Source organism: Apodemus sylvaticus, chromosome 5, assembly GCF_947179515.1.
Source record: "Apodemus sylvaticus chromosome 5, mApoSyl1.1, whole genome shotgun sequence".
NCBI classification, from domain to species: Eukaryota; Metazoa; Chordata; class Mammalia; order Rodentia; family Muridae; genus Apodemus; species Apodemus sylvaticus.
In genome coordinates, this window is record NC_067476.1 from 21,409,812 (window position 1) to 21,436,934 (window position 27,123).

At 35.9% G+C, this 27,123-nt stretch overlaps 1 protein-coding gene across 1 annotated transcript in view; it reads right to left on the reverse strand.

Annotated features, from left to right (window-relative positions):
* Lrp1b (LDL receptor related protein 1B) overlaps window positions 1–27,123 on the reverse strand; it is a 1,719,438-nt gene that overhangs the window by 1,254,498 nt on the left and 437,817 nt on the right. The window lies entirely within an intron of this gene.

Here is a 27,123-nt window from a genome sequence, read left to right on the forward strand (position 1 = left end):
TCCAGAATCAGTGCTGAGAATCTTATAGTTTAAAACACCATTCTCCTTGATAGAGGACTGTAGACATTAGGACTTTGAATTAGAAAAGCACTTGAGTGTTTTAATTGGAGATTAATGGTCCATACAAGTAGTAGCATGGAAGCAGTGATGCTGAGAGCAATGTGTATTATCACAGTCCAGCTCAAGATGTTTCAGAGGAGAATTTTCATAAATGGCCTAGAGATAATTTTGGCAAAAACATGTGGTTGCCTTTTTGTCCTTTTTCAAAAAAGCAAAATCCACCTAAGCCTAAATTAATAAGTTTTGGATCAATAATTTTGACAGAAAGGATTTCAAGACAGATAATTATTGAAGGTATTGGGTGGATATCAGTGATTATTCTTATGCATGTCTATAATAAAAAGAACCAAGCATAGCAAAAAAAATACAAAATGTGTAGCTTGAAGAGAAAAGGAGCAACAGTAGGTATAATGGAACTAAGGCCAGGAGGGATCAAGGAGATAAATTTAATGAAAAACCTGATGCTAATGAGAATAAAATGAGTGACAAGTTTAGGGCAACACAACACAGCATTTAGCTCAGCTTCCAACTGGAGAAACAGGATTAAAGAAAGACTTAAGCAGTAAAGAAAACCATCCACAAAAAGCTGATACACATTAATTGAATAAGAAGATCAAGATACAAACTTAGCAAGCAGCGGAACTTGGCAGCTCGGGCCATAGTGTTCTTGCTTTAGAGTTAAGAATACAAGAATGGGGTTATGGAACTTTCCTCTGTGGCTAATGAAAGCTACTGAAGGCAGGGATAGGTCAGAGATGTTCCTGCATGAAGGTCCCAAGGGGCTATTGTGTGAAGCCATGAAAAGGAAGCCTTGATTTCATTGGAGGTCCCAAGATGTTGGAGATGCCAGAGTCATGGGACACTTGCCAAAGAAAGATAAAGGCTGGGTGTGGAACCAACCCAAGAGAGAAAAGTGTGTTTTAGTCATCTGCAGTCACCAAAGCTCAAAATAGTTGGAGAACTGAAGAGAGCTTGACAACAAACATGAAGATGGAAAGTTGGAGGCTGTCAAGTTGCTTTTTAACCTTGCTTTGGTGCAGTATTTCCTCAGTATTCTCCCTTTTCTTCCATTTGGAAAGATAATGCATTTCCTGTTCCATTGTATATTGGATGTACGAAGTCTGGGTTTTTCTTTTGATTTTATAGGTCACTACAGATAGAAAATTGCTGTATTAGAAGACATTTTGAACTTTGGTCTTCTAAACAGCATGAAGACTTATAGACCATGAGAACTTTTGAAGTTATAAAGAGTGCATATTTTTTTTCATTATGATATGACTGCAGGCCTTAAAACTTCAGGGAGTAGAATGTGGTGGTTTGAATAAAAGTGGGCTCAGATGATAGTAAAAGCATTATTTGGAGTTAAGTGTGCCCTTCTTGGAGGAAGTCTATGATTTTCTTTGAGGATTCTTTATTTTTTTTTTACTTTTTTATATTGGGTATTTTCTTTACTTACATTTCAAATGTTATCCCCTTTCTTGGTTCCCCACACCCCAGAAACTCTTATGCCATCCCCCTCTCCCTGCTTCCATGATAGTCTTCCCCGATCCACCCACCCACTCCTGCCTCCCTGCTCTCGCATTCCCCTACACTGGGGCATCATGCCTTCATAGGTCTTTTCTCCCACTGATGCCCAACAAGGGCATCTATCCTCTGCTACATATACAGCTGGAGCCATTCGTACTCCTTGCTTGGTGGTTTAGTCCTGGGAGTTCTTGGGGTCCAGTTAGTTGCTCTTGTTGTTTTCCCTGTAAGATTGCAAACCCCTTTAGCTCCTTCATTAATTTCTCTAACTCCTCCATTAGTGGTCCTGTCCAATGATTGGCTGCGAGCATATGCCTCTGCATTTGTCCAGCTCTGGTGGAGCCTGTCAGGAGACAGCTATATCAGGCCCCTGTGCTTTGAGGTTTCAAATGCCCAAGCCTGCCCCAGTGGCTCTCTTTCCTTGCTGCCTACAGATCCAGGTTAAAACTCTAAGTACCATCTGTGGTTCTATATCTGCCATTGTGTCATCATGCAAGTCCAAATTTAATAAGAATTTTGTAAGAATTGCCATGGTCATGCTATGGAATCTCTTTAAAGAAGTATAACACTAACTAACCTTGACTAGGATAGTTACCAGTTTTAGAATATCTCTCATCATGGACCTTCATGTATAGTATATACTTCAAAAAGAAAGGCAATATGTTGCCAATACAGTATATATGGTCACTATATCAATAACTGTAACTTCATATAAAGTTTTCTAAGCCAAGCAAATATTTAATGAGATACTATCTGAGTTGAAGTATCTGAGATGAAAGGAGAGTTATATCTGACATGTGAGATACTGAATTGTGTTTCTGAGGCCTATCAATGAAACATGAGCGCTTGTTACGTGTAGCTTCCTTATTCACAAGAAAAATGAGTCATATTAATAATCTCTAAAGTTGCTCTCTATTTCTTCTCTTCTTTTGTCTGCTTTAATCGTACCCATAGAGTTTCCCTATGTAGCCAATCCTTGACTGAAACTCCACTTACTGCAGTGTTTTGAATACTTGAATAGTATCCACATACCACCAACCCATGTCTTTCAAGACTTAAAGGCTGCACCCATTTTAAATCTTTATTTTGCATATATTAAAACTTAGGATGAGGATATCAGAAGTCTGAGTTAAATATAACTAAGATAAATGAAATTATGATGGAATTAAAATTTCAATTTGAACATAGAAATCAGTGTCACTTTAGAAAAAATGCAAACCCAATGAATGGTTGATACTCATAACCTCATATTTCAACATATTTCACTCAGTAATATGAAGGTTTCATTGATATACATTAATTTCACATGAAAAAGTGGGTAATTTCTCTTGGATATAATATATAATAATTCAACAAATTCAATGCTAACATTCAGAATAATTACATTATTTGTTAATGTCTAAAACTGATATTGGATTATTAGTACATAACAAAATTTAAAGCAATAATTTGTTCTTCTTCAAACTCCAGTGAATACATTTTAAACCTTCCAAGCTTCCACGTTGACTTAATTGGTAAGCTGTATTATTGTAAAATTCAGCTTTATTGAAAATGATTGAATTGTATTAATGCTTTTTGTCTATCAAATTCAAGTAGATCTATATAATCTTTTCAACATAAATATGATAGAAAAATACTTTGAAGTTGTACTATTTGCTAATGAACTTGACAACAAGACCATATTTTACAAGACCATATATAAATTTTCAAAACAAACTATATTTCTAGCAGATTTTTGCATTACAACTTAGAGGTATATTGGTGTTTATATAAATCATTCTTTCTATGAGGCTCTCTTAGCTTTTATTCTGCCTAACTTTGACCCTTGCTGACTGAAACTTTTCTCATAGCCACATGATATTTGCTAAAGGTTTGGCTAACCACACTTGCAATGGTGGACTACATGTAAGAATAAATAAATCTAGACAGTTTAACCTATGACAGAACAGGTGACATGAGGTTCTTCATCCTCAGTTTTTTTTTTTTCATTTCTAGTTATTTGGGATATGTGAGGCTCAGCTTGTGTGTATGTGTGTGTGTGTGTGTGTGTGTGTGTGTGTGTGTGTGTGGTGTTTAAAGATGAGGGACTCAGAGCTCAGTCAAGACCTAATATAACAGGGATTCTGCGAACAACCCTAACAATTGCTCTTCACTCTGTACAAATGTGTCCATATAATACTGTTATTCTCTTCTCTAGGAGAAACAGCTATCATTCTTGTATTCACAACACTCAAATATGTTTGAGGAATGGGATATTTTCTATCTTTAGTATATAAGAAAATAAATTAGGTTTGTGAAATGAGGTAAAATTTCTGAATCTATTTTCATATGAAATAAGAATATTTCTAATCATCTTTTTCTCAGAATAAGTTTTATAGTCTCGAAAACAATGACTTCCTGGATTCCCCTGTCCTCTGGTTGGTAATCTGTTGCAAACCTCATTCACCATGTGATGTTATTGTGGATAGTCTCTAACCTGAGCTCCATACAGATTATTTCCTCTACTTTCTAAAGGGAAAGATAAGAATGGGATCATTCTTATTTTCTAAAACAGGGCATTGAAAAAACATAGAACAAAATAATGTCCATCCTTTTTTATATATAAAAGTATACAAACATCTCCAAATAAAATATTTTGTTTCTGAGTATGTTTATATGCATGAAAGCTTTCAATCATATATTAGATATCTTTATCATTGCTTGGACAAAATACCTCACAAAAGCCACCTAAGAGCTCATCTGAGACCTGTTTCACATTCTGAGTTCTGTAACGAGAGAAAGCATAAGTTCATTGGGACTTTAGTTTTTCCACATTCTTCTTAAGTCAGAGTGGTTATCTGTGAAATCTTTAAGAACCATGGTTACTACAACTAGGAGATAGGTTAGGGTCTGAACAGAATAATTGGAAACAAAGAAACAGGAACAAAAGATGAATCTGTGAGAGAAGGAGGATCAACCCTTTGAGCTGTAGAAACTGAAGCAGAGTATTTTGGGGGGAGTTTCTCTCAGCTTCTGAAACATAATATGTTATGTGGTGATATCACACCAGGGCCTATAAGGAAGGGAAAAAGGATGAGAGGAAAGCCCAGTTATTTGAGCATTGAATCATCATCTACTTGCTCCAATGTCTATAACATAGTCTTAAGTTATCCCTGTACACAGTTTAAGTTTCAGGGTAACAGTTCTGAAATTTTATGCTGTTCATCAATTTATTCTATTCATTGTATTCTATTCAATCTTATTTATTCTATTTTATTATATTAATTTCCAACTGAAATGTTTTCAAAATCCCTAAATTATAATTAAGGTTATTTTTTACCTTTTGACATCCATCCTATGTAAATTTGAATTACCTTGGTCCTCTTTCACTAACAATATTTCAATATCACCTTAGAAAGGCTGGAAAGATTCTCCGCATAGTTGAAATTCTTCCATGATACCAGACTTGTATCCATAGAAGCTTCTTCTTCATGACCTCCTATAATAATTTAGTCGCAGCATGCAGCAGAATATTATGTTCCTAGGTGTTTGGCCTTATGTATTCTCTCTGGAGAAAGTTGAGGCTATAAGCTGTTTTTCCCTCAGAGCTCCCAAGAGTCAAAATCACTTCCATAAAAAGCTTTCCTGAATTCCTGGGATGAGTACAGCATGCATCCATTGACCTTACACACTTTCGAATCTTTCTTTTTAATGATTGTCATCACAGAGACTGCCATCATCATTATCCAAGACAAAGTCAATGCACCAATGTTGATTGAAAAATATTGTAAAGTGAAATTCTGGACCTCTGGAGAAATAGAGACAAATACTTGGGACACTTCCTCGTGGCAGAGATGCTACCTACTATTTTGGGCTCAAGACCTGGTGCCAATGCTTATTTAGATGCATGGCTGTAAACAAGTTAAGCATCCCTTGTTAACCCAAATTCCTCATTTACAAAGAGGCATGGTTGCTTCCTTAAAGGGCTCTTTGATAATTTGTAGAAGACAACACCAAAAATGCAGAATTGTTGCTAAAAGGCTGTTTGTGTTCTTTTCTGTGAGGTTATAGTACTACTGAAACACAGAAAAGGTTCTAGCCAGAACTCCCAGGATTCTGCTTCCCAGTCCTATCATGCATTGTATATCATCTTTTGGGCTTGGATAGAAGTCATTAATATTGCTATTGCTAACAATCTGTATGTTAGCTGCTCTTTGTTTACCTCTTAGCAATGATTGTCTTTATCATCTATTGACCTTTTCTTTTTTTATTATATAATTTTATTTTCTATATTCTTTGTTTACATACTAAATGATTTCCCCTTTCCCAGTTCTGCCCTCACCATATGTCCCATAAACCTTCTTCTCTCCACCCATTCTCCAATCACCTCTCTCCTTTTTCTCTGTCCTGATACTCCCCTCGAATGCTATATCAAGCCTTTCCAGGATCAGGACCCTCTCCTTACTTCTTCATGGGAGTCATTTGTTATGCTAATTGTGCCTTGGGTATTCAGAGCTTCTGGACAAATTAATATCCACTTATCAGAGATTGCTTTATGATGATATTTTCCAGATCCAGCCACTTGCCTAAAAGTTTCATGAATTCATTGTTTTTAATTGCTGAGTAGTATTCCATTGTATAAATATACCACATTTTCTATATCCATTCCCCCAATGAGGGACATCTGGGTTCTTTCCAGCTTCTGGCTATTATAAATAAGGCTGCTATGAACATAATGGATCATGTGTCTTTATTGCATGCCGGGGAATCTTTTGGGTATATGCCCAGGGAAGGTATAGCAGTGTCCTCTGGAAGTGTCATGTCCAGTTTTCTGAGGAACTGCCAGAGTGATTTCCAAAGTGGTTGTGCCATCTTACAACCCACCAGCAGTGAAGGAGTGTTCCTCTTTCTCCACATCCTTGCCAACACCTGCTGTCTTCTGAGTTTTTAACCATAGACCTTCTGAATGGTGTGAGGTGAAATCTCAGAGTTGTTTTGATTTGCATTTCCCTAATGACTAATGATGTTGCACATTTCTTAAGGTGTTTCTCAGCCATCCGAATTTCTTCAGGGGAAAATTCTTTGTTTAGATCTGTATGCCACTTTTTTTTTATTCGATATATTTTTTATTTACATTTCAAATGATTTCCCTTTTTCTAGCCCCCCACTCCCTGAAAGTCCCATAAGCTCCCTTCTCTCCCCCTGTCCTCCCACCCACGCCTTCGCACTTCCCCGTTCTGGTTTTGCCGAATACTGCTTCACTGAGTCTTTCCAGAGCAAGGGGCCACTCCTCCTTTCTTCTTGCACCTCATTTGGTGTGTGGATTATGTTTGGGGTATTCCAGGTTTCTAGGTTAATAACCACTTATTAGTGAGTGCATACCATGATTCACCTTTTGAGTCTGGGTTACATAACTTAGTATGATGTTCTCTAGCTCCATCCATTTGCCTAAGAATTTCATGAATTCATTGTTTCTAATGGCTGAATAGTACTCCAGTGTGTAGATATACCACATTTTTTGCATCCACTCTTCTGTTGAGGGATACCTGGGTTCTTTCCAGCATCTGGCAATTATAAATAGGGCTGCTATGAACATAGTAGAGCATGTATCCTTATTACATGGTGGGGAATCCTCTGGGTATATGCCCAGGAGTGGTATAGCAGGATCTTCTGGAAGTGAGGTGCCCAGTTTTCGGAGGAACCGCCAGACTGATTTCCAGAGTGGTTGTACCAATTTGCAACCCCACCAGCAGTGGAGGAGTGTTCCTCTTTCTCCGCACCCTCTCCAACACCTGCTGTCTCCTGAATTTTTAATCTTAGCCATTCTGACTGGTGTAAGATGAAATTTCAGGGTTGTTTTGATTTACATTTCCCTAATAACCAATGAAGTTGAACATTTTTTAAGATGCTTCTCGGCCATCCAAAGTTCTTCAGGCGAGAATTCTTTGTTTAACTCTGTACCCCATTTTTTAATAGGGTTGGTTGGTTTTCTGGAGTCTAACTTCTTGAGTTCTTTATATATATTGGATATTAGCCCTCTATCTGATGTAGGATTGGTGAAGATCTTTTCACAATTTGTTGGTTGCCGATTTGTCCTCTTGATGGTGTCCTTTGCTTTACAGAAACTTTGTAATTTTATGAGGTCCCATTTGTCAATTCTTGCTCTTAGAGCATACGCTATTGGTGTTCTGTTCAGAAACTTTCTCCCTGTACTGATGTCCTCAAGGGTCTTCCCCAGTTTCTTTTCTATTAGCTTCAGAGTGTCTGGCTTTATGTGGAGGTCCTTGATCCATTTGGATTTGAGCTTAGTACAAGGAGACAAGGATGGATCAATTCGCATTCTTCTGCATGCTGACCTCCAGTTGAACCAGCACCATTTGTTGAAAAGGCTATCTTTTTTCCATTGGATGTTTTTAACCTCTTTGTCAAGAATCAAGTGGCCATAGGTGTGTGGGTTCATTTCTGGATCTTCAATCCTGTTCCATTGATTCTCCTGCCTGTCACTGTACCAATACCATGCAGTTTTTAACACTATTGCTCTGTAGTATTGCTTGAGGTCAGAGATACTGATTCCCCCAGAATTTCTTTTGTTGCTGAGAATAGTTTTAGCTATCCTGGGTTTTTTGTTATTCCAGATGAATTTGATAATTGCTCTTTCTAACTCTGTGAAGAATTGAGTTGGGATTTTGATGGGTATTGCATTGAATCTGCATGTTGCTTTTGGCAAAATGGCCATTTTAACTATATTGATTCTCCCGATCCATGAGCATGGGAGGTTTTCCCATTTTTTGAGGTCTTCTTTGATTTCCTTCTTCAGAGACTTGAAGTTCTTGTCATACAGATCTTTCACATGTTTGGTTAGAGTCTTTATACTCTTTATACCAAGATACTTTATATTGTTTGCAGCTATTGTGAAGGGTGTCATTTCACTAACTTCTTTCTCAGCCTGCTTATCCTTTGAGTATAGGAAGGCAACTGATTTGCTTGAGTTGATTTTATACCCAGCCACTTTGCTGAAGTTGTTTATCAGCTGTAGGAATTCTCTGGTGGAGGTTTTTGGGTCACTTAAGTAGACTATCATGTCATCTGCAAATAGTGATAATTTGACTTCCTCCTTTCCAATTTGTATCCCTTTGACTTCCTTATGTTGTCTAATTGGTCTAGCTGGAACTTCAAGTACTATATTGAAAAGATATGGAGAGGACAGTCTTGTCTAGTCCCTGATTTTAGTGTGATTTCTTAAAGTTTCTCTCAAACTTTAATGTTTCTCTCAAATGTTTAATGTTTCATCAAACATTTAGTTTGATGTTGGCTACTGGTTTGCAGTATATTGCTTTTACTATTTTTAGGTATGTGCCTTGAATTCCTGTTCTTTCCAAGACGTTTAGCATGAAAGAATGCTGAATTTTGTTAAATGCTTTTTCATGATCTAATGAAATGACCATGTGGTTTTTTTCTTTGAGTTTGTTTATGTAGTGGATTGCATTGGTGGATTTCCTTATATTGAACCATCCCTACATTCCTTGGATGAAGCCTACTTGATCATGGTGGATGTTCGTTTTTTATGTGTTCTTGGATTCAGATGGCAAGAATTTTATTAAGTATTTTTTGCATCGATGTTCATAAGGAAAATTGACCTGAAGTTCTATGTCTTTGTTGGATCTTTGTGTGGTTTTTTTTTATCAGTGTAACTATGGCTTCATAGAACAAGTTGGGCAGTGTTCCTTCTGTTTCTATTTTGTTGAATAGTTTGAAGAGTACTGGTGTTAGGTCTTCTTTGAAGGTCTGATAGAATTCTACACTGAAGCTATCTGGTCCTGTGCTTTTTTTGGTTTGAGACTTTCTATGACCCCTTTTATTTCTTTAGGGATTATTGGACTGTTTAGATTATCTATTTGTTCCTGATTTAATTTTGGTGTTCGATATCTGTCTAGGAAACTGTCCATTTCCTCCAGATTTTCCAGTTGTGTTGAGTATAGGCTTTTGTAGTAGAATCTGATGATTTTTTGAATTTCCTCAGTTTCTGTTGTAATATTTCTCTTTTCATTTCTAATTTTGTTAATCTGGATACTGTCTTTGTGCCCTTTGTTTAGTCTAAGTTTGTTAATCTATATACTGTCTCTGTGTCCTTTGGTTAGTCTGGCTAAGAGTTTATCTATCTTGTTGATTTTCTCAAAGAACCAGCTCCTGGGTTTGTTGATCCTTTGTATGGTTCTCTTTGTCTCTACTTGATTGATTTCAGCACTGAATTTGATGATTTCCTGCCTTCTACTCCTCCTGGGTGAAATATCTTCTTTTTGTTCCATGGCTTTCAGGTGTGTAGTTAAGCTGCTAGTGTATGTTCTCTCCATTATTTTTTGGAGGCACTCAGGGCTATGAGTTTTCCTCTTAGCACTGCTTTCAATGTGTCCCATAGATTTGGGTATGTTGTGTCTTCATTTTCATTAAATTCTAAAAACTCTTTGATTTCTTTCTTTATTTCTTCCTTGACCAAGGTGTCATGGAGTAGAATATTGTTCAGTTTCCATGTGTATGTGGCTTTCTGTTGTCTTTGTTGCTACTGAAAACCACTGTTACTCCATAGTAATCTGATAGGAGGCATGGGACTATTTCGATCTTTTTATATTTGTTGAGGTCTGTCTTGTGACCAATTATATGATCGATTTTGGAGAAGGTACCATCAGGTGCTGAAAAAAGGTATATTCTTTTACTTTAGGATAAAATGTTCTATATATATATATATCTGTTAAATCTAATTGGTCCAAAGCTTCAATTTATTTCACTGTGTCCCTGTTCAGTTTCTGTTTTCCTGATAGGTTCACTGAGGAACGTGCAGTGTTGAAGTCACACATAATTATTGTGTTAGGTACAATGTGCGCTTTATGATTTAATAAAGTTTCTTTTATGAATGAGGGTGCCCTTGCATTTGGAGCATAGATGTTCAGGGCTGAGACTTCTTCATGGTGTATTTTTCCTTTGACTAGCAAGAAGTGTCCCACAGAGTCTCTTTTGATGAATTTGGGTTGAAAGGCAATTTTATCTGATATTAGAATGGAAACTTATTGTCTTCCAGTCTTTTACTCTAAGGTAGTGTTTGTTTTTGACACTGAGGTGTGTTTCCTGTATGCAGCAAAATGTAGGGTCCTGTTTATGTATCCAGTCTGTTAGCCTATGTCTTTTTATTGGGGAATTGAGTCCATTGATGTTAAGAGATATTAAAGAATAGTGATTATTACGTCCTGTCATTTTTTTTATTCGATATATTTTTCATTTACATTTCAAATGATTTCCCCTTTTCTAGCCCCCCACTCCCCGAAAGTCCCATAAGCCCCCTTTTCTCCCCTGTCCTCCCACCCACCCCTTCCCACTTCCCCGTTCTGGTTTTGCCCTATACGTCTTCACTGAGTCTTTCTAGAACAAGGGGCCACTCCTCCTTTCTTCTTGTACCTCATTTGATGTATGGATTATGTTTGGGGTATTCCAGTTTTCTAGGTTAATATCCACTTATTAGTGAGTGCATACCATGAGTCACCTTTTGAGTCTGAGTTACCTCACTTAGTATGATGTTTTCTAGCTCCATCCATTTGCCTAAGAATTTCATGAATTCATTGTTTCTAATGACTGAATAGTACGCCATTGTGTAGATATACCACATTTTTTGCATCCACTCTTCTGTTGAGGGATACCTGGGTTCTTTCCAGCATCTGGTAATTATAAATAGGGCTGCTATGAACATAGTAGAGCATGTATCCTTATTACATGGTGGGGAATCCTCTGGGTATATGCCCAGGAGTGGTATAACAGGATCTTCTGGAAGTGAAGTGCCCAGTTTTCGGAGGAACCGCCAGACTGATTTCCAGAGTGGTTGTACCAATTTGCAACCCCACCAGCAGTGGAGGAGTGTTCCTCTTTCTCCACATCCTCTCCAACACCTGCTGTCTCCTGAATTTTTAATCTTAGCCATTCTGACTGGTGTAAGGTGAAATCTCAGGGTTGTTTTGATTTGCATTTCCCTAATGACTAATGAAGTTGAGCATTTTTTAAGATGCTTCTCCGCCATCCGAAGTTCTTCAGGTGAGAATTCCCTGTTTAACTCTGTACCCCATTTTTTAATAGGGTTGTTTGGTTTTCTGGAGTCTAACTTCTTAAGTTCTTTATATATATTGGATATTAGCCCTCTATCTGATGTAGGATTGGTGAAGATCTTTTCGCAATTTGTTGGTTGCCGATTTGTCCTTTTGATGGTGTCCTTTGCCGTACAGAAACTTTGTAATTTTATGAGGTCCCATTTGTCAATTCTTGCTCTTAGAGCATACGCTATTGGTGTTCTGTTCAGAAATTTTCTCCCCATACCAATGTCCTGAAGGGTCTTCCCCAGTTTCTTTTCTATTAGCTTCAGAGTGTCTGGCTTTATGTGGAGGTCCTTGATCCATTTGGATTTGAGCTTAGTACAAGGCGATAAAGATGGATCAATTCGCATTCTTCTGCATGCTGACCTCCAGTTGAACCACATGTTTGGTAAGAGTCACCCCAAGATACTTTATACTGTTTGTGGCTATTGTGAAGGGGGTCATTTCCCTAATTTCTTTCTCAGCCTGCTTATCCTTTGAGTATAGGAAGGCCACTGATTTGCTTGAGTTGATTTTATAACCTGCCACTTTGCTGAAGTTGTTTATCAGCTGTAGGAGTTCTCTAGTGGAGTTTATTGGGTCACTTAGGTAGACTATCATGTCATCTGCAAATAATGATAGTTTGACTTCTTCCTTTCCAATTTGTATCCCTTTGACCTCCTTATGTTGTCGAATTGTCCGAGCTAGTACCTCAAGTACAATATTGAAAAGATAAGGAGAGAGGGGGCAGCCCTGTCTAGTCCCTGATTTTAGTGGGATTGCTTCATGTTTCTTCCTGTCATTTTTGATGTTATTTTTTAAATTTGATTGGTTATCTTCTTTTGTGTTTGATGAAAGATTACTATCTTGCTTTTTTCAGTGTGAGTTCTCCCTCCTTTTATTGGCGTTTTCCTCCTATTATCTTCTGTAGGGCTGGGTTTCTGGAAAGATATTGGGTAAACTTGGCTTTGTCATGGGATATCTTAGTTTCTCCATATATGGTGATTGAGAGTTTTGCTGGGTATAGTAGTTTTGGCTGGCATTTGTGTTCTCTTAGAGTCTGCATGAGATTTTCCCAGGATCGTCTAGCTTTCATAGTCTCTGGTGCGAAGTCTGGTGTGATTCTGATAGGTCTTCCTTTATATGTTACTTGGCCTTTTTCTCTTACTGCCTTTAATATTCTTTCTTTGTTTAGTACATTTGGGGTTTTGATTATTATGTGATGGGAGGTATTTCTGCTCTGGTCCAGTCTGTTTGGAGTTCTGTAGGTTTCTTATATATTCATTTGCATCTCTCTCTTTAGGTTAGGGAAGTTTTCTTCCGTAATTTTATTGAAGATATTTGCCGGCCCTTTAATTTGTAAACCTTCACTCTCATCTATGGCTATAATCCTTAAGTTTGGTCTTCTCATTGTGTTCTGCTTTTCCTGGATGTTTTGGGTTTCAAGCTTTTTGCATTTTGCATTTTCTTTAACTGTTGAGCCCATTGTTTCTATGGTATCTTCAGCATCTGAGGTTCTTTCTTCTATCTCTTGTATTCTGTTGTTGATATTTGCATCTATGGCCCCTGATTTCTTCCCATGGTTTTCTATCTCCAAAGTTGTCTCCCTTTGCAATTTCTTAGTTGTTTCTACTTCTGATTTTAGATCCTGGATGGTTTTGCTTAGCTCCTTCACTTCTTTGTGTTTTCCTGTAATTCTTTAAGAGATGTTTGTGTTTCCACTTTCATGACCTCAGCCTGTTCACCAAAGTTCTCCTGTATTTCTTTAAATGATTTTTGTGTTTCCTCCTTATTGGCTTCTATCTTTTGACCTGTATTCTCCTGAATTTCTTTCAATGATTTTTGTGATTCCCTTGTAAGGGCTTCAAACTTTTGATCCATTTTCTCCTGAATTTAAGAGATTTATTTATGTCCATCATGTGATCCTGTAATATCATCATGACCAGTGATTTTAAATCCAAATCTTGTTTTTCTGGTGTGTTGGGGTATCCAGGACATGCTGTTAATGGAGAATTGGGTTCACATGCTGCCATATTGCCTTGATTTCAGTTAGTAATGTTCCTACGTTTGCCTTTTGCCATCTAGTTCTCACTGGTGGTAGTTGGTCTTGTTGTCAATGCTGGACTCACCAGTGCAAGCTGCCTTTTCCCAGCTTGCCTCTGGGTGTACAGTTGGCCTCCTGCACTGCCAGGAGACGGGGTCCCCTGGCCCAGGCTGTTCCCGATCCAGAAGCAGAGACTGGAAGGCTCCTGCCAGAGGTCTCAGGACTGGATCCTAAGCTCTGTAGGGCCGGAATCTTGACAAAATTTTCTAAAGCAGACATTGCAATATACATTTGACTTGTATTAAGTTCATCTTCACAAATTTAATTGACTAGATGGTTTTATTTTACTTAATAAAGCTGTTAAATGTGCAAACTCTTTAATGTATCTAAAGAAGATTATTTCTGCCCATATGCTGTTATGAATGCGAATTGATCCATCCTTGTCTCCTTGTACTAAGCTCAAATCCAAATGGATCAAGGACCTCCACATAAAGCCAGACACTCTGAAGCTAATAGAAAAGAAACTGGGGAAGACCCTTGAGGACATCGGTACAGGGAGAAAGTTTCTGAACAGAACACCAATAGCGTATGCTCTAAGAGCAAGAATTGACAAGTGGGACCTCATAAAATTACAAAGTTTCTGTAAGGCAAAGGACACCATCAAGAGGACAAATCGGCAACCAACAAATTGCGAAAAGATCTTCACCAATCCTACATCAGATAGAGGGCTAATATCCAATATATATAAAGAACTCAAGAAGTTAGACTCCAGAAAACCGAACAACCCTATTAAAAATGGGGTACAGAGTTAAACAAAGAATTCTCACCTGAAGAACTTCGGATGGCGGAGAAGCATCTTAAAAAATGTTCAACTTCATTAGTCATTAGGGAAATGCAAATCAAAACAACCCTAAGATTTCATCTTACACCAGTCAGAATGGCTAAGATTAAAAATTCAGGAGACAGCAGGTGTTGGAGAGGGTGTGGAGAAAGAGGAACACTCCTCCACTGCTGGTGGGGTTGCAAATTGGTACAACCACTCTGGAAATCAGTCTGGCGGTTCCTCCGAAAACTGGGCACCTCACTTCCAGAAGATCCTGCTATACCACTCCTGGGCATATGCCCAGAGGATTCCCCACCATGCAATAAGGATACATGCTCTACTATGTTCATAGCAGCCCTATTTATAATTGCCAGATGCTGGAAAGAACCCAGGTATCCCTCAACAGAAGAGTGGATGCAAAAAATGTGGTATATCTACACAATGGAGTATTATTCAGCCATTAGAAACAATGAATTCATGAAATTCTTAGGCAAATGGATGGAGCTAGAGAACATCATACTAAATGAGGTAACCCAGACTCAAAAGGTGACTCATGGTATGCACTCACTAATAAGTGGTTATTAACCTAGAAAACTGGAATACCCAAAACATAATCCACACATCAAATGAGGTACAAGAAGTAATGAGGAATGGTCCCTGGTTCTGGAAAGACTCAGTGAAGCAGTATTCGGCAAAACCAGAACGGGGACGTGGCAAGGGGTGGTTGGGAGGGCAGGGGAAGAGAAGGGGGCTTACGGGACTTTCGGGGAGTGGGGGGGCTAGAAAAGGGAAAATCAGTTGAAATGTAAATAAATTTTATCGAATAAAAAAAATAAAAATAAATAAAAAAAATAAAAATAACATGTGAAAAAAAATGGTAAGTGTCCTAAGAACAAAGGATTCTAGGTTCACTTTCATGTTATTCCAGGTGTCCTGCAAGATAAATACTGAGTAATTGCTCTAACAAAAATAAAGTACTATTATGTAAAAGGAGGAGGAACACTATATGCTAAATGTTTGGCAAAGAGAATAAAGGAAACCAAAATTTACCATAAACAAGATATTCAAGATACATATGCTACCCTCACTAAGAGATTCAGTTGTGTGTCCAGTCAAAAAAAAACAGAGTTGTTAAAAGTAACAAGTAAAACATAAGAACTTAAAAAACAAAACATATAAACCATATATTAGAAGTGGTATCTAATTTTAAATTTCTACTGTTCCCATTTATCCTTGATATATTCCTATAAAGTAGATATTACTGCGTTTGTCATTGTCCATCTTTCAGATTACTGTCAAAAAAATTAGATCATGTGTGTGCTTTTCTTTAAGCATGGGATATCTTATTTTTAAATGTTTTACTGGCTATTATCTCTATAATATGAATTCTTAATTTGCTCTGAAATGGTTATAATCTATCTAAAAAGAAATCATCAAAGAAGTGAGTATGAGTGACTTATAATTAAAAGGTTTTGCCACACTGAGTAAAGGAGATGGATTCCTAAAAGAAGAACTGCAGAAATAACATAATGATACATTTGATTAAGCAAAGGCATTTCATGAAGAATAAACAAAGTAAATGAGGCAAACAAAACCAAACACTTTAATTGATTTACTCGGAATGTGGAAAATATTTTCTTATCGTTTGCTTTCAGTCATCATGAAATTAGCCTTTGATTTAGTTACTGTAAATTTCACATATTATTAGAGAACTATCTTATTAAATGGTACACTTATTTCAAGTGCCTACAATGGATATCTATATATATGTAACTTTCCAAGAGAGGCAAGTTACATTCAAAGATCAGTTAGATCTGTTAGATCATTCGTAATATCCAGATTAAGGTTTGTTTGACTCTTTTACTCATGGAGTTCTCTAACAAGTTATTTTCCCTAACTTTGCTTAGGGACAGAGAAAAGCTACAACTAGTATGTGAAAGGAAGAAAGATGGAAATTCAGGCAGAATGTGTAAGAGAAATCTTTCATTTGCCTTAGGAATTAGGAGTCAGGGAGCAAGTTAGGAAAATTGGATCCACATCTTGGGACTCAATATTTTTATACCAAGTAGAACTTTATGTCAAGGGACAGATGAACAATTCCAGAGCTCAAAATGCAAAAGCATATTTTACCATTTACCATAAAATTACCAGAATTTTATCATTTCTCTGGTAAGCACTAACATACCTCTTTAGACAACAAAATTCTAATAAGACATAAGCATCTTAATATTTCACAGTAGACCCATCAGAAATAATAAACAAAGCAGAAAAAATTGCCTGGGTTACAGAAGCCAAGCATGTTTTAACTATCTGAGTAACTAGTACAACTGAACCTGACCTGATTTCACTATAAAAGTGGTTAAATTAATATTTGTTCTCAAATATTCTTTTCTTGAAGGTATTCATGGTTAAAGGGCATAAAATGTTTGAATACAAAACTTCTAAAAATTCATTTTCTGTTTTTATCACCTAACTTAACTGTTTTGTAATGCCAGTAGATATTTAACCCAACAACTATCTATATTAATTTGAAGCTACTTTAGTACAATGTTCATGATGCAAGACAGAGCCATTAAGTCTCTTTCTTATTATCTGTAAACTAGTACACTTCTTTTTGTTTTTTGTTTGTTTGTTTTATTGTTTGTTTGTTTTTACAAGACAGGGTTTCTTTGTGTAGCCCTGGCAGTCCTGGAATTCACTCTGTATGTAGACCAGGCTGGCCTCGAACTCAGTAATCTGCCTGTCTCTGCCTGCCAAGTGCTGGGATAAAAGGCTTGTGCTACCACTGCCCTGCTTCTAGTACACTATTTTATTACAAGTCCAACATCAGAAGTTCCAGGCAGTATTGTTTGCTGATTATATCAATACTTTTTATAAATGTTCAATAATTTCAAGTCTTAGCCTAAAAGTTTCTTCCCTTTATGCCACATGAGGGTGGGGAAAGAACACATAAATCTTTTGGAGATGAGGCCTTTGGAACACAGAGTATTGCTATTGTCAATACGCTAAAAGCCACTTTAATACTTCCATAAAGTTCTTATAAATGCAAAACTGTTTTTAATGTATGCAGTGACCCTGATCTAAATGCAGGATTACTATATACCTAGCTTGCAAATATTCTAAAAGGTTTTATCTCCTTCTTCACTACTTCAGGTGATGTCTATAAGGAGAGACTGCAGCAATTTCATTATCATAATTTTATTTCTGACCCACCAAGGAAAGGACAGTAAAGTGAGGTAAGAATTTAAAAAGTTAGAAAGCTGAACATTTCTTTGAAGAATGCCAGCACAGAAAGGGTTAGGCAGTCAGCACTTCTTAGATTTGTAGAACTTTCAGTCAGTCACTCCTATTTCACATTGCCTATAATAGCTCCAGAAGCTATTTATAAAAGGTAAGAAAAGATAACAGAAAGTGATGATAAAAAAAAAAAAAAAAACCTCAAGGATAATTTTTAACTGAGAAGTGAGAAGATTTACTAACAGATATGCAAATAAGGAGTCATTATGAGTTAGGTTTGTTTATACAAAACTTGAGATGTTCAAAGTATCCTCATGATTAAAGTGAGCTGGACTCTGAGTTCTGAGCTTCTAGAGCAACTGAAGTATTCTGACTCACGCTTGATTTGAAGTTTGTGCTGAGAAATTTCCCTAAATGTCTCCTGTATCTAAATGAGTATCTCTTTACTTAGATATGGGAAAGGCCGTGATTTTATAAGAAATATTTTCTATACCTTCAGCTTAAAAATATTCTCCATATTCTGCATCCTTGATTCACAATAGACTTGGTCCTTTCACAGTGCCTCATAGATACTGAATATTCATTTCATACTTCCTCATAAATGTATCTGTTTTATTCCTTTTTAAATGTCTTTATTTTTATTGTATGAATCTTTTACCTGCTTGTGTTTCTGTTCATCTTATACACACTTGATCCCTGTAAAGTTCAGAAGAGTGAATCAGATCCCCAAAACAGGAGTTACAGGTGGCTGTGCGCCACTATATGAGCACTGGGAATGTAACCCAAGTTCCCTGCAAGAACACCCAGTGCACTTATTCTCTGAACCATCTCTCTAGGTGCCTTCTTTCTCTCTGATTCCTATCCTGTCTTTACATCTTGCTCCCCCACTTGACAAAGTCTATTAATGAGATGTTCTATGGAGGTTTTGAGTTGACTTACTGTATTTTAATCCCCATTATTGGAATGTATTTTCCTCTATCACACAGTCTTAACTTTTCTATTGCAATGGAGAAATATCATGACCAAGGCAATTAATTAAAGAAAAAGCATTTAATTTGGTGTCACAGTTCCATAAGATTAGCATCAGTCAGTGGCTATTATGGTGGAGAACATGACAGTCAGCATGAAGACATGGTGCTGGAGCAATAGCTGAGTACTTACATCCTGAGACACAATAATGAGGCAGAAAGAGAGCTAAGAATGGTATAGGCACTCAAAACTTCAAAGCCCACACTCAACAACACACCTCCTCCAACAAGTCCTCACCTCCCAATTTTTCCCAACCTTATTTACTAGGGTAGCATTCTCATTCAAAGCATCACATGTACTGTCTCCTTATTGAATGCTACTTGGCAAATTGTTTCAACTTCCTTATTTTATCCTGCTGTTTATTTTTATTCTCTTAAAAATAAGAACTTTTCACTGTCTTCCCGTTTTTGCTTTTTGTCCATACTTAGAACTCACAATTAGTCTCTTGAATTCATTATCTGGAATTTTGTATATTTGATTTTCATTGATGGTCATCATTGTAGAATTTGAAATGCTAAGAAGATTCATGTTTCCTTGTTTTTACTGTGCCAGCACATCAAGGTTTGAGTGACTTGTATTCCTATTACAAAGACCTTTATTTATTTTTCAGTGGCAATGTTTACAATGTGCAAGAGTTACTAGATTTTCATGGGGTCGAAGTGCAATTTTCTTTTGATATTCTAATGTAGGGATCATCAGGGCCAATCACCTGTACTCTCTTAAGAGTAGATAACTCTCTGCAAAAACAATCACCATCAATGAATATGTCAAGTATTAAGACAGGATAGCAGTTAATTTTTGAGGGACAGAAAAAAAGTAAATAAGAACTGATAGGACAGTGAGCATAATGTGCTAGTGACCATGGTTCTGAGTGGAGAGGAAAATAAGGCAGGTAAAGATGACGATTATGAAGATGATAAAAAGACATGATGGAAAATAAAATTAGGTAAGTATCATACACAATGTGAATGTTTTGGCAGAAGATAGAATATAAAGTGTGAATAAAGAGATGAAGGTAGACATGTTGGAAGTCCCCAAATTCAGAAGGCTGAGAAATGAGCTGTTCTAACCATTATGGACTATTTCTAATCTAAAACATATTACTAAAAATGTAAAATATATGGTAAAAAGACAAAAAGGAAATAAGAAACATGAATCGGAGGGAGAAAAACAAAAATAAGCTCAGAGAACATCAGAGATTCCTCTCTGATTGACTTTAGGGGCAACCTATATTAAAGATGGATGTCTGTAAATTGAAAAGAGCAGTATATTAGTCTGGATGTAGTCTTGCCTACTATATTTTTCCAGCCTTAACTGAATAACTTTTGTGATCCAGAATGCCCGTATTTCTCAGTATGTAACTATTCTCACTTCTAGGCAGTATTTATTTGGAAGTCAGTTCCTATTGGTGCTCAGCTGTTCATGAGTTGTGTCACAGATGTTGGGCAAAGTTCTGGGAAATCTTCAGTCCTCTGACAGTGAAAAGTGGCACCATCACTAAAGAGATTTTTTTTTTCTGTCAGGCATAATACTTAGAAAATGTATCCCTCCTTCTGGCTTTGACCCTTACCAAGTTTAAATTTAAGAACATTTTAAGCTTACATCTAAGTTCTGGCACTGTCTGTTTCTCATGTATTCACTGATCTCACAGTTTTTCTGTTTTGAACTTCTTTGGAATTACTGTTAAGGTTTCCATTATCTCTCCATTATTGGCATATATGTATATATGTCTGTGTGTAATACATAATGTATATTACAAGCATTTTTTATTTCTGATTACTAATTTATTTAGTTATAAAATCCATATAACTTCATTTTATGTACTTTGTTCTTATATTCTACTGAGCTTTTAGGTCTTTGGTTTTGATTTACATCCAATTTGAAAATATGGGCACAAAGGTTTAGGCATTGACCTAGCGCAGTCTTTATTTTTGACTCCCCTTTTTCTCTCTTCCTTTTCTTATAAGTTTTTCTGTGTCTTATTCCATGACATGTTACCTTGGATCCCAACAACACATTTTTTAAATATACAGACATCTTAATGCAAAAGACTAACACTCCTTCTTAAGCAACAGAAGCAATAAAGTCAGCATTTCTCTATATGGAATTTGCTGATATAGTGGAAAAGGTCAACTACACTAAAGCAAGGCAACTAACTACAAACTAGACAGTTACCATGGAAACTCCTATATATGTCTTTGCTGGGATTATTGGAAACATTCTGAATACACACATTGTGAGTCTTCAGCTCTCTCCATTTCCCATCACTCTTTTTGTGCTGGGCCTCCTGGATGGATGCTAAGCCTGCTCTCCAGGAACTCCAGGGAACCAATAGTTTCACCCAAACACTGAAAACAGGTCATTATTTATCCTAAAGATATTTTCTCCTTGTTCCATCTGTAGTTGTTCCTTCTTCAGGAAACATCTGATCTCACGTATGCCATAATGCTTGGCATTATCATATTATTATGTGATACTTTAATTATTTATTAATTTATTATATATTTTGAGATTAAAACTTAATTATATGATTATATCATTTCCTTCTTCCCTTTGCAATCTCCAAATCTCCCATTTATCTCTACTTATTCTCAGTCAACTATATGACCTTCTTTTCATCAATTGTTATATGCATATGTCACATACATGCATATTCCTAAGTATAACCTGTTCAGTCTGGAGAATATTACCCATATGTATGTACATATGTACGTGCATATGAATGTATGTACCTATGTATGTATGTATGTATGTATGTATGTATGTACCTATGTATATATGTATTCAGGCCTGAGAATTTGGCAGGAGCTTAACAATTAGTGTACTCTTTCATGAGGATGACTATCAACCCATCCCAAGGTTTTCCTTATTTGACTATAGTTCTTTATGTAGCGGTGAGGCCTCATGGTCTTTCCCCATTCTCTTTAGCATTTCTAGTGCTGTCCTTGTTTATCACAAGTTTACTCCATCACTTTGTTGAGACTTAAATTAGTATTTCTTTATGTTATTGTGTTATGTTCTTATTAGCTTGACCTTCAGTATTTAAACCTCCATTATTCCTGTACTGTTTAGCATTACCTTATTACTGTACTTTTCATGATGATCAATTAAATCTTTAATTATTGGCACCTTCCTCTAGCTTACCAAATACAGTTGTAGAAAATTTTAGTGTCTAGTCAATTATTTTTTATTTTATATTCAGCTTCAAATAATTGTCATCCTCATACAATTTTCCTCCCCTTTGAAGTATTGATGTAAGGTCAGAAATTATTTCTTTTTACATATCTTTGTCCTAGCAATTTTATGCCTACATTTCTGATCATAACTAGGCAGTCACAAATTCTCATTCAATTACTTTTAACTCAAATTATTGTTATTTACAACTAAATCTTAAGACCCTTTCATTTTCCTTTACTTTTGAACCTATCATGTATTATTCTGACTATTACACCATTTCTTCCCTATTGTTTAATCTTCCATCTAAATCCAATAATTTGATTATTACCATTCTGCCTCAATATCATTATCTGGTACATAACATGTGTCCAATAAATACTTTTTTATTAACTGTATTATGAATAAATAAATGATTAACAATTTACTATTTGCTATTAGTAGTTTCTCTATATTGATGGATACTGTTTTACCGCATTTGGAGGTTTCATTCTAAGTTGGTCCTGTGCTCCATTGATGGTAATGGGGAGTCACACTAAAACACAATAGCAATACTTAATGTTTTACTTTATCCCATTAATACACATTTCAAACATCTTAACTCCAGAGCTTTAAAATGAATACTTTGTATTATTTTAAGTCCCCCAGTTATAGTAATATATTTTTGCAATGTAATATATTTTTGCAATAACAATAGCAAACCAGACTCAGATATTCTTTTATGGATAATATTATTGATGATATAAAAGGTGATTGAACACAATCTAGTTTTTATTATTCATATCAATTGTTACATATCCTCTCAATCTACAAAGTAATTCCTGTATTTGTAGAACATTTTCTTAAAATATTCTTTTAAGGTTTTCTATTCTATTTGGCTCACCTCAAATTCAGATAAACCTTAAATTAATGCCTGGTGCCTTTGTTTTCTTGTCCCTTTTATTGGATTGTCTTTGTGATTATGATAGATCTATTTGCTAGCTGTAATTTTACTTTGTCAGATACGTTTTAATTTTTTCAAGTATTCTTTGTTTAAGAAAAATCAGAATTTTTATTTCAAGGTAGCAACCATCAGTGCTCTTTAACATTAGAACAGTATTAAAAAATGTATTCTAATCTACTAACTGTTTCTTCCATGATTTCTCATTTCTTTTCTGCTTTTCCAATTTTATTTAGCTTAAAATTTCAAAATGACTACATTTTCATTAATTTTCATTAAATTTAAAAATAGAAAAAAAACCCTCAAAATTGGTTTTAAAAAACAGGCTAGTGGTAGTAACCAGTTAAGCCTTTAACTATAGTGATATGTAATTTTTATTTGTATCTTCATTCATGGGCATGCCAGGTTTTCCAGAAAATGCTTTATCACCGTAGTTTTCAGTCAGTTCTTCTGAAGCAGTACAAAGAAAGGGGAGGGAGGTCTTGGTTTCCAGGGGTAAACACATGATACACTTCCATATAGGAAATGTGTATTGGGGACTTCTGGGCATACACGTCAGTATCTCCTATTTTTACTGTTGTGGCTGAGGAGCAGTTCATACATCTCTCAGCAAGTTCCGGTCTCTTCTTCATTGAAAATGCTGCTTTACTGGGTTTTAAACTGTTGGAGGCAAGTGAAGCCTTGTTGTCATGACTCTAAGACCTCCCCCTTTGTTAGTATGTAATTCAGCTGCAATTGACGTGTAACATATCTGTGTGAACACCTGTGGCAGAGCTTTATTATCTGCTTCATACCTCAGTACATTCTTTTGCTTTTCTCCCTAGAAAATCCCATTTAATCTTCTGGAGAGTAGGAAGTAGGTGCATGAATAATCCATGTAAACCTCCATTTTTAGTCAAAATTTCAATGTTTGCATGAACAAGCAATGAATGAATGAATGAATAAACAAAATAAAAATGGAGATCCATTAGTATTAAAAGTTCAAAATACAGTAAGCTATTTAAACTTGATATAATTAATCTTTGTTGAGAAACTGCTATTTTTCTACAAGTATTTTTTTTTAATTTTAAGTGTATATAAACTTAATTTTGAAAACGTTTAATTGGATCAGATATATGTGTGGTCTCTCTTTACACTTGATATATTCTAAGTCCAGTGAAATAAATTCTTCACTGTTTGCATTCTGATAATATAGCACACATTGAAATGGTAATTATTGCAACTAGAAAAGTCAATATAAAATGAAATTTTAACACAATACAGTGTCAATTTTTTCAAAAATAAATCAAATACTTCCTCCAGTAGGTTAAAGAGTTTTGACTTTTTCTCTTGAGACATGAGATGCATGTCAAATTATCTATGCAGTAACCTGTTAATTTTTCTGAAAAACAATAGGGAGTTACATGAAAAATAATTTGAAGCTTAATATAAGCTATTATCTTTTGCAATGAAAAAATAGTTCCTTGTCTATATAAAAACATACTTGAGTTCAGTGCTCATATAACTCAGATTTAATTTAATATATTTCTAAGTTTTAATAAGATGAACTCAGTTCCAGAAGCTACTATGACATTTAATTTACTTTTTTAGATAAATAGAAAACAGTAACAATACCCTAGTGTATCATAAAATCAGTTTATTTCTGATGAAAGTAATCATTCACCTACTACTATTTTCCTTAAGTTGATTTGTATTGTTGTCTGAAATCAGGATGTAGCAATATTTTTAACAATATAGCAAGCTAAGGATGAAGTATTAAAAATTAGTCATGAGGTGAAGCATTTCAAATTGTTGTCCTGAAAACTTAATATTCCAAAAGTTGAAAGCAAATAAGCACTTAGGTTAACATGTCTGTAGCATCTCTTGAGATAATGACATAGAACTTCAGAAAAATAGAACAATAGACATATCAATCAGATCAAGTGCTAAACACAAAGGAGTGACTCTTTCTTCCCACAAAAACCTGGCTTATTGACCCCTGGTAGTGCAAGCTCCTCTTTATAGTCAGAGTGAGTATAAATGCAGTAAAATATTTTAGTCCAAAATTCCTGCATTTACTTCCATGACTACTTCACATTTGCCCATTGCCTAAAGGGAATTTAGTCTCATTCAAAAGAAGGACCTGAGTTCAGAACATAGATCCCATGTAAAGTGGTTGTAGTCATACTGCTTTCTGAACATAGAGTAGTATGCATGCGTTTGATAGACCTATGTCCTCTGCACATATGTAGCAGACATGCAGTTGGATCTTCCTATAGTACTCCTAACAGTAGAAGCACCGGCTGTCTCTAACTCTGCTACCTGCCTTTAAATCCTTTTGCTAACTGGGCTGTTTTGTCTAGCCTTGATAGGAGAAGATGCACCCAGTCTTCTGCAACTTGATATGCCAAACCTAGTTGGATATCCTTGGGAGACCTCTGCTTTTTTGAGGAGGAACAATGGATGGAGGCAGATGGGGTATGAAAACCAGGGTATGGGGAGTAAAAGTGGAGGGGAAGCTGCAGTCAGAATGTAAAGTAAATAAATTAATTAATAAAAATAACAAAAGTACATGTCATTTTATACATAATAATAAAATGAAAAACATTTCGGTGGAGTATTCCCTGACATTTTAGCAACATTTTTTGTAGTAAGAACTTGGATGATTCAGTGACATGTTTTGACAATATTAATTTTATAATGTCACCATTAAGAGAAAATATATTCATAAAGGTTTCTCTATAAGAAACCTTGTTGCTGACTAGATAAAAAATCCAATTGAAAATCACACTATGGACTCCTAAAGTTCTGAACCTACCTGTTATTAAAATGCTCCTTCAAACACTCCTGCTGGTGAAGTGCTTTGTGTTCTATGACCCCCAAATACCTTTCTCTGAATCATGCTTTCCAAAGAAAGAAGTTTACTTAGCTCAGAAGCCTAGAAGTTCAAGGGACAGGGACAGTGTCTTTAACATTGGGAAAGACCTAGTCATGAGTCATGAAGGCAGGTAGAGGTCACAAGTTGAAACAGGAAGCTAGAAGCTATACACAGGCTTGTGGGCTATTTTATCACTTTTTGTAACAATTGTTCTCAGGCAACTGAACTATTTCTATAACAGGGTTAGGGAGAAATGGTTTTGTTTGTTCTCACAATAATTACTATCATGCACTTAAAACATGTCTACAAGGTCTACATCATTTCTACTAGATCATTTTTATCCATTTATGAGGGTTTATTTCCCCAAGTCAGGTTTCAATAAGGTTCCACAATCAATACTGCAAAGCTGTGGGCCATATCTCAAGCCTGTAGATAGCAACCCAATTCCAGACCCAAAGTGTACCTCTGTCTTTTCTTCTAAGGATTATGCCATTTCAAAATAGCAAATATATAGTAAACTATTTCTAGGCCCCAACACGATTCACAGCTTACATATTTTCTATGCCTTCTGAAATAACACCACATGAACATTTCTATTATCTGCCCACAGTTTATTTAATTTGTGTGATATTATTTTTCCAGTTCAATAAGCTGGGACCTTCAGGACTTCACTCCCTCCCACTAATGCTTATTTCATAATGGACTCACCACTGTAGCATCATTGCCGTACGTGGGTAAAAGTCATGACAAAATCAGTATACTTACTAATATTAACCATAAAACTAATTAATACATGTGGATACACCATCTCTCACTCACAATTCTTTTTTTTTACCTAGAAAACTGGAATACTCTCACTCTTCAATAAATAGCTCTATGTATATATAAGCATACACATAAGTGTAAGCACTTACTGTGCTGTTCTCTCAAAGATATCTTTAAATTTCAGCCTTGTCAGCCAAAGAATCTGCAGCTTTTACAAAGGAAGAATAGAAAAGGTAAAAGAAGCAGTTTTGAAAACTGTAAAAAGGGATTATCATGGGATAGGAAGGAATTCCAAATCTGAATCTTCAGTCTGTTAGGGCTATATGAGGACACTGATGCAAACCCAGTTCTTTACCTGAATGAGAGCAGTGCCTTCAGATAAATTATCCTGTAGACAAATCCTCATGTAATGTCAGTCTATGCATAATTGCAAATTCTCTTTCTTTTGTGTGCATATGTGTGTGCATGTGCATGTGTGTGTATATGTGTGTATATACACATACATATACATATGCATACATGCAAACATACATACATTAAAATATTATTGTCAATAGAGATAGATGTAAGTTTTGGGTTAAA